Source organism: Orbicella franksi, chromosome 14, assembly GCF_964199315.1.
Source record: "Orbicella franksi chromosome 14, jaOrbFran1.1, whole genome shotgun sequence".
Taxonomy (NCBI): domain Eukaryota; kingdom Metazoa; phylum Cnidaria; class Anthozoa; order Scleractinia; family Merulinidae; genus Orbicella; species Orbicella franksi.
Window position 1 is genome coordinate 7,509,668 of NC_138158.1, and position 14,462 is coordinate 7,524,129.

General features: G+C 37.4%; 1 long non-coding RNA gene across 2 annotated transcripts; it reads left to right on the forward strand.

The window, feature by feature from the left end:
- Positions 1-304: 304 nt before the first annotated feature.
- On the forward strand, positions 305-12,983 carry LOC145467057 (uncharacterized). Of its 2 annotated transcripts, XR_014042015.1 has the most exons (4): positions 305-400; positions 918-1,020; positions 2,609-2,776; positions 9,305-12,983. It is a non-coding gene; the product is annotated as an uncharacterized LOC145467057 (long non-coding RNA). The 2 variants fall into 2 exon arrangements; XR_014042016.1 differs by lacking the exon at positions 918-1,020.
- Positions 12,984-14,462: the final 1,479 nt, after the last annotated feature.

The window sequence follows — 14,462 nt, forward strand, 5'->3', positions numbered from 1 at the left end:
GAAGGGCTTTTGTTGATGGTCTTGTTGATAATGATGAAAAAGTAGCTCCTTCTACCCAGTTCAAGACAAGAGTGCAAAAACCATACCCTATTTATGACCAAAATGGCCAAAATCGATACCCTATTTACGTGTATGACCAATATAGCTGAAAAAGCATACCCTTTGGGGCCGCACATACCTACATAGCCCATAAAAGGGAGCCCACCACCCCCCATCCCCTCGCCGGGGTATCATGTACTATCTCTGTGTGGCATTTAAGGGTTAATCAATGATTACTAACTTTATTTTTTCTACAATTAAAGGTAAATATTGCAAGATCACGATGACATCATTGGTCAAGCTGGAATGCATATCTTGAAAATCATGATGGATGATAGAAAATGGTGTTCTAAAATCACAGGTTAGAGTAAAGTTCTGTTTAATGAACATTCCTACATTTGTTAGGAAACCACAATAATTACATAAAGCAGCCTTGATTTGCACCTGGAAGACCTGACAAAAATCTTCCCAGTTTGCAAGCTTTACAATGAGGATGACATTGGATTGAGCTCTCTGGATATTCCATCCTCTTACCAAAGGAACAAATTCACAAGGTTGGACCTGCACCACCAAATCTCATTTTAATGGTAACTTTTTATTGAATGTGTTACTGAATATATAAAGAAACAAACATCCAATGGTCTCCACTAGATCCATTTTAATATGTCCTAGGATATTTTCATCGTAAAATAGGTACCCCCACCCCTTTCTCCTGCCTCTCTTGTAAGTCTCTCTTTATTAATCCCTCCAAACCCAGCAAAAGGTATTCCTCTGGGCTGATTCACGCATTTGTTTGATACCATTGTTGTAGCATCAATTCTATCTGGTAGTTTACATTGACAATCTACAATGTAGTTACAAAAGGTTCTTCACTGCAGGATCTTGTGCCCAATTGCATTCTACTGTCCGTTCTGTTGGAGTCCAACTGTGATAGTATTCCAAACTTATGGTGGATCTGACAGACCAGCAGCAAGAACTGCTGTAAGTGCTGCTACGTTAATACTCCTCAATTGAGTGTTGAAGGCTAGTTTTCTGGGATGCTTTGGTTTAACAGTTATGTGCTCTGTGATTGGTTTTAAAAAGCTTTCACGGCTTACTCAACCAATCAGAATGCAAAGGAAAACTAATGCAACTTGGTCAGGTGATTTTGCTTTGGTGTCTTGCTCCAGTTTCACTTTTGTTTGTTCTTTTACTTGGCTGAATTGAAAGCACTGTGATTGAAAAGGTTTTTACTTGAATGAAAAGCAATGCTAGCCTTATCGCCCTCTCAGTAATCATGACCTTTCTCTGTTTAATCTATCTTAGTCTCTGAGGGGGGCGGGGGTACTCCCTTATATGGACTATGTAGGTAAGTGCGGCCCCAAGGGGTATGGTTTTTCCACTGTTTTGGTCATAAATAGGGTATCAATTTTGGCCATTTTGGGCTTAAATAGGGTATGGTTTTAGCACTCTAGTCTTGAATTGGGTATGTTTTTGGAAGAAGCTACTTTTTCATCATTATCAATAGCACTGTCAACAAAAGCCCTTCACAACTTATGTTTAGGGCAAGTGTGCCAGCTAAAAATTGCAAATTTTGGTCATAGGGTAAGGGCTTTGGGAAGTGGGTCACATACCCCCACTCAACTTTTCTGGGAGTACCCTCCCCGGGTCTTAGTCAAACGAATTCAGTCATAAGGGACTACAGGAAACTAGACACTCCAAAAGTGTTTACTCGCGCTTCGTACAAAAATATCAAATCCTACTTTACAAGTAAGGTTATTGAACACAGTAAGAACAATGTAAAAGAATCAGGATATTTTAACACAGTATTTACGCTTAGACAGCTTAGATATTTACTATTCAAGTTGCTTCATTGCAAGTATCCTCTTTATTCAATTACATGCTGTTTGCCACATCTTTAAAGTTCTGTTTGTGATGATTGTTTTTTTTCAACATCTGAGGTGTTCATCTTTGTACATGGCTCATATGTTATCTCATGAGAACGAGCATGAACTTTGCTTAGTTGGCAGGCTTTCAAGCAATATAATTTGTGTACCGACCCGTTCCAAAAATGATTGACATCTTTGTATGTGAGATGAATGTGTAAGGTGTGATTCTTTCCAAAACACAGCTTTCTGCATATTATGTTGTTCACGAAGAGCGAGCTGTAAAGCAGTCTGTCACATTCTCATCCCCAGTTTTCATGCTCTATGCTAGGAACGTCTACGACCATGTATTTGACCCCTCCTTTTTGCGACCAAGACAAAATGGCTTGCATTAATATTTTTATGACTCAGGCTTTCCTACAGAAGTCCGAGTGCAAGTAATAACTCCGGAACAAACCAGTTAATAATCAAATCACATGATTCTAATACAGGAAAGCTTTCAACCTGTACAGATGATTTAATTAGGTCATTCACAGGGAAGGCGAAAAAACAGTGAGCAATAATATTATTTTGCTCAACAGTGTCCATAATTTGTCATGGTCAACATGCAAACTCTGTCCTCCTCTGTCTTATAAACAGCCAGCTACCATATAACTGCATTCACGTTGTGAAACTAACAGGAGTGCGTTGTTCTCTTGTTGCAGGTGTACATTGTGTCTCCCTCAACAAGTCAGGAGGCCTTGGGTACAAGATCTTCCATCATCTGTGGAAGGCAGCGCGTGTGAAGAACTATACACTGGCTTAGTTATACATGGACAGATGGCATGCGTCCACAGTCAGAACACCTCTGGAGCTTGGAAATCAAGAAAAAGGTAAGGGTTGAATTTGATATTAAAGGATAACTTCATCTTCAAACAAAAGCCTTTTCAATGATTGTACAATTGTTTTGTAATGAAAAGTTGAAAAATATCTTCCACACAAAGTGGTCCATCAATGTCATCAGCTAGCTCATAGTTTACAAGGGCATTTGCAGCAAATTGGAAGCTGTAAAAACTGTAAGTTATCTTTAAATTGAAGTGAAAAGACTCTCATTTTCAATTACATATCAATGTGTGCATGATATTTATGAGGGTTTCTATGATTGCATGCTCAAAAAGAACGACTGGATTCTGGACTGGAACATCGACTAATGTTTTTTCAATTATGTAACAAAGTTGCTAATTTAAGACTAAGGTGGCTGGCAACAGATTTCAGCACTTTGCATCATTTATTCTTTGAAAGATCAATATTACCACTCTTTATCGAAAAATTTTACAATATCTGTATCACACAATGCACAATCATTGGTGATTACAAGTTGTGCTTATCTTCATGACGTAAAAAGTTACCGTAGGAAGATGAACACCTTTTAAAAAAAAACACTTAGTTTTTAGTGCATGGTTTGGGGGTTGATGTCTGCTAAAGCCCTTTGGCAATAAGGCACTATTGCTTTACAGCAATAATGTGTAAACTTTAATGTTTGGTTAATTAATTAATTTCAATTGATTAATTAGGCTCACAGGATGAGGGGTAGGATGGGGTAGCTACTTGTGAGCACTACGTTAAATGAGTGGTACATGTACCTACACTACTTCTTTGATCGCTTCAAAAAGCTTTATATTTGTTTCAGAAAACCCTTTGTTCTCCTTGTGGTACTTTTCTCTTTAGAACAAAACTACTACTTGCTCTAAACATATACGCAGGTTAATAGGCGTTAGTCTCAGCTACATACCAGGTGGAAGATACATTTCACACAAGTCACATACTAACGTTGAGCACTTTTCCTTGTGGTACATGTAGAACCCAGACAAGTCATATGGAAGTGTTCTAGTATCATTGGCGCGATACAAGGATGCTACTGAGACTGCGTTTCTTTTGGAATTATGCCTCACTTGGTTCAAGAAATGTCACCTGTTGTTTCATCCTTTAATTGTCTCTATCAAACAGATTAAAATGTTCATACCCGCAACCGAAACTTTCCCGAGTAAGTGGCATTAAAACTTGTCAAATTGTACAAAAAATACCCCCCAAAACAACAGGAAACTGCTCAAATATTGTTTCAGACTCCGTGGCACCTACTGAAAGCATAAATTTTATCAGTCTCTGAGGGGGACTCGTTCACCGATGAAGGATATATTCTCAGTCAAGTAGCTCTGTTTCCTTTCAATTCTTCGCATTGAAATGCTTCTCAATTGTATTAATCAATATCAGTGTGTATTTTAAATTTAAGTGGTTTTATTGTTAATGTTAAAGGTGGCAACAGAACGTTCTGTTCCGTGACAATTTGATTATTAGATTAGTTCTTGTGGTCAAAAGAAAATTTGCGTGTGAAATAAAGCAAATCGTTCCTCTTTCATTTCTTCATCCGACATTTAACTTTCTTCTATTTATCTCCAGCTTTGAAAAGAATATAAGCACAACTTCTGCATTTATAGTTTATAGTTTATAGTGTTCAAAGTCAAAATCAAATCCTGCAGTATCAGTTAGCTGTCTTCCTTGTAAGTCAGAGAACAGCATGAGAATCTGAAAAGCATTATTTACATTCAATTTGGTTACTGTGACGTGGAACACATGCATGAAATCGATCAGGCGTCAAAGGAAATACCATCAAACAGAAAAGAGATGCGATGCTTTAGAGCTCTGTCGACTAACAATTGAAGCTTTCTTTTAAAGTACGCAACTTGCATGCCTGCCTGCCTGGTGGTTGAAAGGCATAATAAAGCCTTGATAAACCCATCAGTCATCAGCACGATTTAACCCATTGACTCCTGTGCTGCTGGTAACCTGCCATGACGAGCCTTGGCGTTTGTTCCACTTCTGACGTCATCACTCTTGACCAAAATTGGCATCATCTATACTCAACTTCTGCCGGAGGAAAAGATCTTTCCAATGATACCCAGATCAGAGTGATCGGCTAAATTTGAGTGAAAAACTCAGAGCAAAATTTCCCCTGACTACATGCGGCTACTCCATGATAAAAATTGCCCGTCTTGGTGATGCTTTCTCAGAATTTTTTGAACTGGAAGCAACCCCAGTAGAAGGTCAATCACTGCAGCAAAAAGAAAAGAAAAGGAGAAAAAGGAAAGGCGAAAAAAATGAAAAAAAACAAAAAGCCTAAAGACGTAGGTCACTTTCTCTCAAAATAATGATTTCTGCGCATGCCCAAGCAAAAATGTCATAAAACCCTATTCTAGAAAGGCATGCTGTCATGTTTCAAATGGCTTTTTGAGTAGATTGGAGTAATTTGGTCCATATCCAGCCTGAAAATTAAAGTTAAAGAACCAAAATGTGCTCTCTGATGTTCGAACAATCTGATACAATCGAGGTAACAGCATATTGGGGTTTAAAGTCAGATTGATCCAGGCAGCAAAGTGTAAGAGCAGTTCTTGCCTAAGAAAACAATCCTCTCGTGTTCAAAGTGTGGCCCATTTGCCAAGCACATCCGTCATCAAAGTTTGGATAGCGAGTACTGATTTTAGACTTACAAAATATGTCTTGCATCGACTGCCATGTTTTCCGCACGTGCATTGTGATTAAGCGCAGTGGGCATTTTGTGGCTTTAGAAGCAATATAAGTAAGAAGAAGTGGATTTTACGTAGTTTTGGACACAGGGAGTACCGCAGACAATGGCTAACAAGTAGCAACCGATTATAACAGCAATTTTATTTCAAATCGGCATGATTTGGTGTTTCGAACTTATGGGATCAGGGGACAGAACTCTAACCTCAGAAGCCTCATAAAATCAACATTTCGCTCTGTCATAAGGCAAATGAGCTTCTCTGTGGTCATGCATTCCCTTGAAATCTACATTTGACTGTTTCTTAGGGGTAAAAACTGTCTTTTAGGTTGGCTGTTGACATGAAAACAACATGTATGTTTTTTTTTAAGTGAAATCAACATCTCTGAGCTTTCGTCCGTCTGCATTCAACTGTCTTCTTTAAGTGAAATGAGCATCTCCGTGGTCACGCATTTCATGAAATCAGCATTTAACTGTTTCTTAAGTGGAAAATGTCTTTGAGGTTGCCTTTTGACGTGAAATCAACTTGTATGTGTATTTTTTTAAAGTGAAATTAATGTCTCTGAGCTTTCCCATTGACCTGAAATCAACATATAAATGTTTTTTTTAAGTGAAATGAGCATCTCTACAGTCACGCATTATTGTGAAATCAACATTTTATTGTTTTCTTTAAGTGAAATGAGCATCTCTTTGTGGTCACTCATTCTCTTAAAATCAACATTTAAGTGTTTTTTAAGTGATATCAACATTTTTGAGCTTGCGTGTTCTCGTGAAAATATCAACATTTTAGTGTTTTTAAGTGAAATCAACACCTTTGAGCTTATGCGTACTCATGAAATCCACATCTTTGAGGTTACGCATTCTCGTGAAATCAACATCTTTGAGTTTACATGTTCTCATGAAATCAACATTTTGCTGTGTTAAAATGAAATCAACATGATGAATCATCTTTGAGCTTATGCGTTCTTGTGAAATCAACATCTTTGAGTTTACGCGTTCTCGTGAAATCAACATCTTTGAGTTTACTTGTTCTCGTGAAATCAACATTGCACTGTGTTTGAAGGGAAATCGACATCTTTGAGCTCATGCGTTCTCATGAAATCAACATTTCACTGGTTTTGAAGTGAAATCAATATCTGTGCAGTCACAAGTTGACGTGAAATGAACATTTCACTGTTCGCTAAGTGGGAAAAAAATATCTTTGTGGTTGGATGCTGACTTTCTAACATGTGAAGACCTGAAGTCAGGCCACCAGAGAAAATCTAGTATTTTTGCACACATTATATCTTGAAAACGAAGCAAAAACCAGCCGCAAGAATACAGGACCATGTTTATGTTTTTTTACATTGAAGACCATATGCAAAAATTCAGGTACTTTTGAGAAAAAAATAATTTCACTCAAAATCGTCACTTAGCATGGTTTTACACTCACCCCTTCAATTGTTATGATTTTTGCTAGTTTTTTTTCATGATGTTAAACAAAATCCTGCAAACAATTGTTGCTACAAACATATTTCCAGCAAATAGCTCCTGAAAATACGTGCATGTAATCCATATTGATCACCATCAATATTAGAAACATGCCTTTTATTTAGGGACTTCAATATTGAATTATACTATTATACATTGTCAAAGAACCATATGATACAAAGCTAGTAGATTCCATGTTCATACAATTATGTTGAACATAATTATTAGCCATTTGAACAACACATTTGACAGTACCCTTCCTTGGTGAAAATCTTTCGAGGATCTTCTCAAACTCATTAATGATTCATCAAGTTTAAACAAAGGAAGTCATGACCATGACAGTGTTTGATAAATGATCTTAATTAGCATAGATTTTTAGGATTTTATTTCTCCGTTTTCTCCTTAGTTTTGGTTTCGATTGAGAAGATATATCAAACGCTCAAGACAGTTTTTGACCACATTTCCAAACACCTCGAAGTTCGTCAAAAATATTCTGTTGCTCCTTGTGTTTTCAACTCTCTTCTCGGTGATTGGAAATGTGGTCAAACACAGTCTCTCCTGTTTGATATATCACTTCAACGATCCTTGAGGATCTTTGCGAGGATCTTTGCGAGGTTCTTCATCAAAATCTTCAAAGATCCTGGTCAAGATCTTTAAGGATCATCAAGGATCTTCAAGGATCTTCAAAATTCTTGCCAGGATCTTCAGAGATCTTGCCAAGATCGTGAAGGATCTGTAAGGATCTTCAAAGTTCTTGTTAATCCTTGAAAGATTTTCAGTTCTTTTCAAGATCTTTAAAGACTTTTGCAAGATCTTTAAAGATCCTTGCAAGAACTTTGAAGATCCTTGATGATCCTTAAGGATTCTTCAAGATCTTGGCAAGAACTTTAAAGATCCTGGCAAGAATTTTGAAGATCCTTGAAGATCCTTGAAGATCCTTAAAGAACCTTGAATATCTTGACCAGGATCTCTGAGGATTTTGATAAAGAATTGTTCAAGATGCACAGGGACATTGGCAAGGATCTTGCTAAGATTTTCAAGGACCTTGTCAAAATCTTGCAATACCCTCAAAGATCTTTGTCCAAATTATTCAGTTCTTAATTACATGCATGATTTTCTATCAGATTAGGACGTCGCACAACAGGTTTCTCAATATGATCTCCAGATTTTAGGGGACTGGCCCTAACATTAAGTGTTTTAATGAAGGATTACTCCAAATCACACATGAAAAAATTTTACTTGTAAAAATATATTTTATTTGTGTAATAATTCTTACAAACCTTTTAGAAGTTGTGAACCTAAATTCTCTGCATATTATTTGTGTTTTTCATCGAGAACATACATAGCACTAAAACAGAAAAATAGCCTTAAAATAGTAAATAATGTCTATGCTACTTGATGAGAACATACATGTAGAATTAAAATAGCATGAATGAGACAAGTTGAAAATTAAATAGCTCGAAAATAGTCTGAAAATAGCCATAAAGCAGGCATAAAATGAAGGCAAATAGGAAAAAACCTTGTAACATGGGCTTAAAATAGCTTTAGAATAGACATAAAACAGGTATAAATAGCTTTAACATACAGTCAACCTGTATTAAGTGGACCCCATATTAAGCGGGCACCCTCTATTAAGCAGACATCAGTGCAAGTCCCATTTTTTTCTTTTCCCACATTTACTGTAAAAAATACCTGTAATCAACGGACACCTCTATAAAGTGGATGCAGACAGCTCAAACTTGACTTTTATGGTCATTTCTATTGTTAGAAACCTGTATTAGACAGACACTGCAAAAGGACGCAAGTTTTTTTTTCCACATTTTAAAAGATCAGTCATTTAAGTCTGCAGACAAAGAGCTATCACAGAAATGCGATATATTATTATTTGGTTTTGTTTTTACGAAACTTTTGGTATTGTTTGATTTTGTGAACCTTCTCATAATTCGATCAATATAGAAACTGATGCTGCATACTTAAATCACTTTACCTCACATACTTGTCATTGCTTATGGAAATACAGTATTTCAGGGTTATCAGCTGTGCACGAGAATGCTATTTGACCCTTTTCAATATTGATGTATATTAATATGACCCTTTTAAAGCTTTTCAAGACGAATTCTGAAGGAACCTGTTTTCAACGGACACCCTGTATTAAGTGGACACTAGCATGGGTCCCGAGGGTGTCTGCCTAATACAGGTTTGACTTTAGGTGCCCTTTTTTAAACCTACATGTATTTTACCTAGGCTGTCCAGAAAGATCATGAAAACTATGACAAAAGCAGGTTTAAAATAGCTTTAAATTCTGTGAATTGTGTAGTGGTTGGTAGTTAGTTAACTTGGCTCTGAAGGAAAGTATTAAATCTTTCTTTTCCAGATCAGATGCCATCAGTGACAAAGTGGACCAAGGCATGAAGCAGTTATCTTAAGAAGGGCTGCATGATTTGTTTTGCAATCCAGCTTTTGGGTGAACCAGGTAAAGAAAGCTCTTGAATAAGCCAAGTTCAACATTGATAAATTGAATTCAGTGATGCAATCTATTCTGCCATGGTTGATTTTTGCAATGAATAGACTGAAGAGCTCTCAAATAAAACATTTTTTTAACAATACTGTTTTGAATTAATTGTCCATCAAATCATTGTTAAAATATTCTCTAGCCATATTCAAAAGTCCTACACTGCCATCAGACTAGTTAACTAACTGACTGATCAATTGCCTGATTGATTGACTGACTGATTGACAGACTGATGGATGGTCTAATTGACTGACTGAGTGACGGGCTGATGGACAGAGGAACGGACGGACAGACTGACTAACGGACTGGCAGATGGACGGAAGAACAGATGGATGGACTGATAAACCGACTAACTGACTGACTGACTGATTGACTTGAAAATGGACTGACTGGTCAATTGCCTTATTGATTAACTGACCGATGGATTGTCTAATTTACTGACTGGCTAACTGACTGTCAGACAGGCTGACTGACTGGCCGACTGATGAACTAAACAAACTGACTGACTGGTGGATGGTCTAATTGTCTGTCTGACTGCCTGACTAACTGACTGACAGGCAGATGAACTGACTAAAGGATTGACTGCCAGGGACTGCCAGACTGACTGGCCAACTGTCTGTCGGACTGACAGACAGACAGACAGATCAACTGATTGGATGACAGACTGACAGACGTACTGACGGCCTGCCTGTCTGCCTGGGACTAGTGATCAATTGTCTGATTATTTATTTGATTGACTGCCTGACTGCCACACTGGCTGGTTAATTTTTGGTTGATTGATTGACTGACTGACTGACTGACTGACTGACTGATTGACTGGACTGTCTGACCGATTGACTGACTGACTGACTGACTGATTTGATTCTCCAATTGATTGACTGATTGACTGACTGGCTGACTGACTGATTGATTGGATTGTCTGACTGATTGACTGACTGACTGGGTGATTTGATTCTCCAATTGATCGACTCATTGACTGGCTGGCTGATTGACTGAGATACTGACTGATAGACGGACGGACGGATTGACTGAGTGAGTGACTGATCAAATGCTGAAGGCCAAATGTTGAACATTTCGTTATACTGATTGACTGATGTATTGGCAGAAAGAGCAATGGATAACCTGCTAACAGACAACTTAACAAACGGGCTAACAGACAACCATGTTAGTCAGAAAGAGACAGACAGACAGACACCAATTTAGACAAACAGCCTGATTGGCAAACTAAGTTACGTACTTGATTTTAAGGACGTTCGCGCGAAAATGTTCTACTTGATACATTTTCTTCAAAATTCTACTGCGGACAGATAATGAATTACTTGTTTCAGAAAGGAAAAAAAATTGGGGATGACGGACTTCGTTTCAGAGATAAGCGCGTGGAAAACTAGTGTGATTTTGAAAAATTGGCGCTCGTAAATCAGCTTGATCTCCACGGTTTTTAGCTTAAAATATCAAAGATGAATCAACGGAGACAAACTATTCTAGTAATATTTTGTATAATTGAATCCGTTGCGTTGATAATTCCAAATGTTGCCAACGCTTTCACGAAACTTAACCCTTCAAGAGGCATTTGAAACCGCCGCACTGATAAACGAAGAGCTAAAAAGAACAGAACTCGATGATGCATTTTGCAAAAAGTTCAAGCTTTTAATCGATAGATTTTCTTCATTTTTTTCGCTAAACGTAGAAAAGCGGTAGAGAAAATGATCCATGAAACGAAAACTAGGGGGTCACCGAATGTCCAAGGTTGTTAAATCCAGGCAAAGCTATAGCAATGGCCATCTGCCCTGTCATTGTTCATTTTATTACTTAGTACGCGCTCGATGCATGAGGTGGCGTGTGAATTTGCATGCGCAGAAACAATTAGCGCGAACGTCCTTAAGTTCAGTTTTATAAAGAGCCTCTGTTTATTCATGTGATCTTGGTACAGTACATTGCATGTCTGGGGTATGGAACACAGTCAAACCTCTCTAAGCGACCAGACCACTTTGTGAAAAGTGACCAGCTCGCGAGTCTGATATACAAGTTTCAGAATTGTCTTGCACAGCCAAATTGCTAAACGTTCTTTTGCAGTTCATTGGTTTTGCAAAATTCATAGGAGGTCGCCTGTGGGTGGTTTGACTGTATTTCATTTAACTGTAAACCTTGATGGGTACGTTTTTCAAAACATTTTCCTTGTTTTTCACCACTGTTTGATCGGGTTTCGTTAAATTCGGCAACAGATGCTTGTTCAATCAAAAAGAACAAGGTCATTACATCTCATTTCCTAAAGACGTGACTGATTTAGCTTTTGTTACTAAAAGAAAGTAATGTTATGCAAGGCAAGAAGCACATGTTTCTAACTATTTCGAAACTTCAGCTAAAGCAGATTTCTTTCAGCTACAATTTTTCCAAGCAACAGCAAAGTTAGAAGAAAAACAGTTCTTTCAAATCTATTTTTTTTCCAGCAGATTGAGAATTGTTTTGAAGCCATAGAGAAAATGAAAATTTAAGGAGCAACTGATTGCAGAAATTAAGTTCAAAATATTGTTTTGATCTTTCAAAAATATTGATGTAGATATTTAATATGATGCATGCAAACAGCGTACAGAAATTTGCATATTTTTGTTTTTCGGATTTCGAGCCCAAGTTGTTTTCACAAATTAAAATTGTAACTTTGACAACAACTTTGCTGCAATCTCAAATGAAGTTCTTGATGTTTCCCAGTTTGGAAATTATGGAATTAAAGTTACGCGCAGAAATTTTGGCGTTAAATTGAATGCTGTCGCTAGAGTTGATGTATTTTGGTTGTTCATTTGACATGCTTTCGGAACCTTTTCGCTTTTTGTTGACAGCAAATTTAAGCACGACAAGCACCAAAAATATCCATTTTGTACTCGGTTTCTAATTTTCCTCGAGTTTACCAGCGATTTATTTAGAAATGAGCGCCACAGTGGAATTTTAGTTGAGGGTTTTGAAAAACGTACTCTGACCCAGTCCCAAGAGTAATGGACACATTATTTCTCCTTACAATATTAATACATTTCCAAGCAGACAGGTGACGGGAATAAAGAAAATTAACAGCTTGGGATATTGTCTTGATATAACACCAAATTCTCAAAACTAGAATGAAAACACATTGGGCAATTAGTAAGGAGAATTGATATGTCCAGCTTGGGACTGATACGGTTACGTTTATAGTAATCATGAGGTCTCAATAAAACTAAGCGGTACGATTCCAGACTGGTTTTAGTCAACGGTTTGTTTCTGTTACAATGTGCGCCACAGATACGCTCATAATTTAATAGGAAAACAACCTGGCACATAGGATTGTCACGCAACTGGACGTGACATCTTGTCACGCTTGTCCCTTTGCGTGACGACCCTTACGTGAGGGTTTGCATGCTCGGTAACAAAATATATTTTGTGCAGTTTGAAATGCTGAAAAGACGTATCTGTGGCGTACATTGACATGAAAAACGAGCTGTTTACTAAAACTAAGTGTTAATCGTACTGCAAAGTTTTCTTAAGACTTCTCCAGAACTTGGCTTATTTTAGAGAGTTTATCTGGTTCACTCAAACGGTTGGATTGCAAAATAAAACAACACGGGAGGAAAGATAACAATATTTTATTGAAATAAAAATTCTCTCTCTTGTCCATTACTTTAATGAAAAAAAAAAATAAAAAAAAAATAATCAAGCCAATCGTGTCCCTGCCTTATGGGTTGCTTCCACTCTGCTTCTCCAAGTCGGTGTTGTTTCTTTAGTCCTCATTTAATATTCCAACTTTGAAATCCTGGTCTGTTTTATCTGATCCTTTCATCCAAGCTGGGGACAGTTGAACACTTGGGAGAGCTGACCGTTTCCTCTCAAGTGGGGTGGACAACGTAAAGGAAAGTGAGAGTTTGCTTCCCATGCCTCCGGGGTCTCAGTCTTTTGTCACAATGCCACACGTGAGTAATTTTGGAATTAATGAGGTGAAAAATAATTAATATGCCAAATTCGTAATTTGGTTCAAGATGCTAATCCGCAAGTCAATGTATCGGAAAAAAATAATTTGCCGATAAGCTCGCCCTCCCGGAATATTTTCGATGAAAACCCATTTAAGTTGGAAATGTCCGCACCCAGGACAAGAAAAACTGAAACGCTAAAGTATGGCGCTCAATTTCAGTGCATCACCGTTGAAATCAAAGAAAGATTTGAAAACAGAATCCGCCAGTCTGACCTCCGACCAAACCTCCGACCGACCGTCATTCCACAAACTTCACCAAAGAGCACAAGCTGCTAAAAGTCTCTCATCTGTGAAGCTACCGATGTCGGGTATCTCTCTTTAATTTGGATGAAAGAAATTAGCCGATTTAATATAGCGAAAAAAGGTTAATTTTTGTTTTAAAAATAAAAATATTGCAAAAGGTTTCAGTTAATTATGCTTAATCAGCTTGTTTGTTTGTTGTCCTATTTCATTTCACGTGACGTTACTCTGGAGAGTTGTTTATTCAAATGCAAATCAAATTCCCGTGCGAATGAATGAATAATTAGAAAGACAATTCTCCAGAGAACATCTGTGATCCGAAATGAGCAATTAACATACGAAGCTGAGCGGGTCTTGTTATATGAAAACTAAAGTAAGCTAGAGGTCCGAATCGCTGCTAAGAGTATTAAAAAATTTGGAGTCAGTATGTGCTAAAGCTATGTTGTGTTTAAATTAAATATTTATTCGCGCGAAGACTTAAAACTACAAAATTATTGTGTAATAAATTTGGTTGCGATAGTTTTTTTTTTTTTTAATTTGGCCGAGTTTGAACTGAAATGGTTTGAAAGTCCAACTTAATTAACTCGATAAGTTACATCGTAGAAGTTTAAAATATTTTTGTTTGTTAATCAAAAATTCCCGTTAAAGAGATTGCAGCCTTCGCACCCGTGACTTCTCTGCTCACGCAATTTCTGCTCACTTTGTGGAGGAGCATTGCGTGACCATCCGTGGAACTCTGAATTTTAGTGGGTATGATTGGAAAAAGGAAAAAACCCATAAATTGTGAAC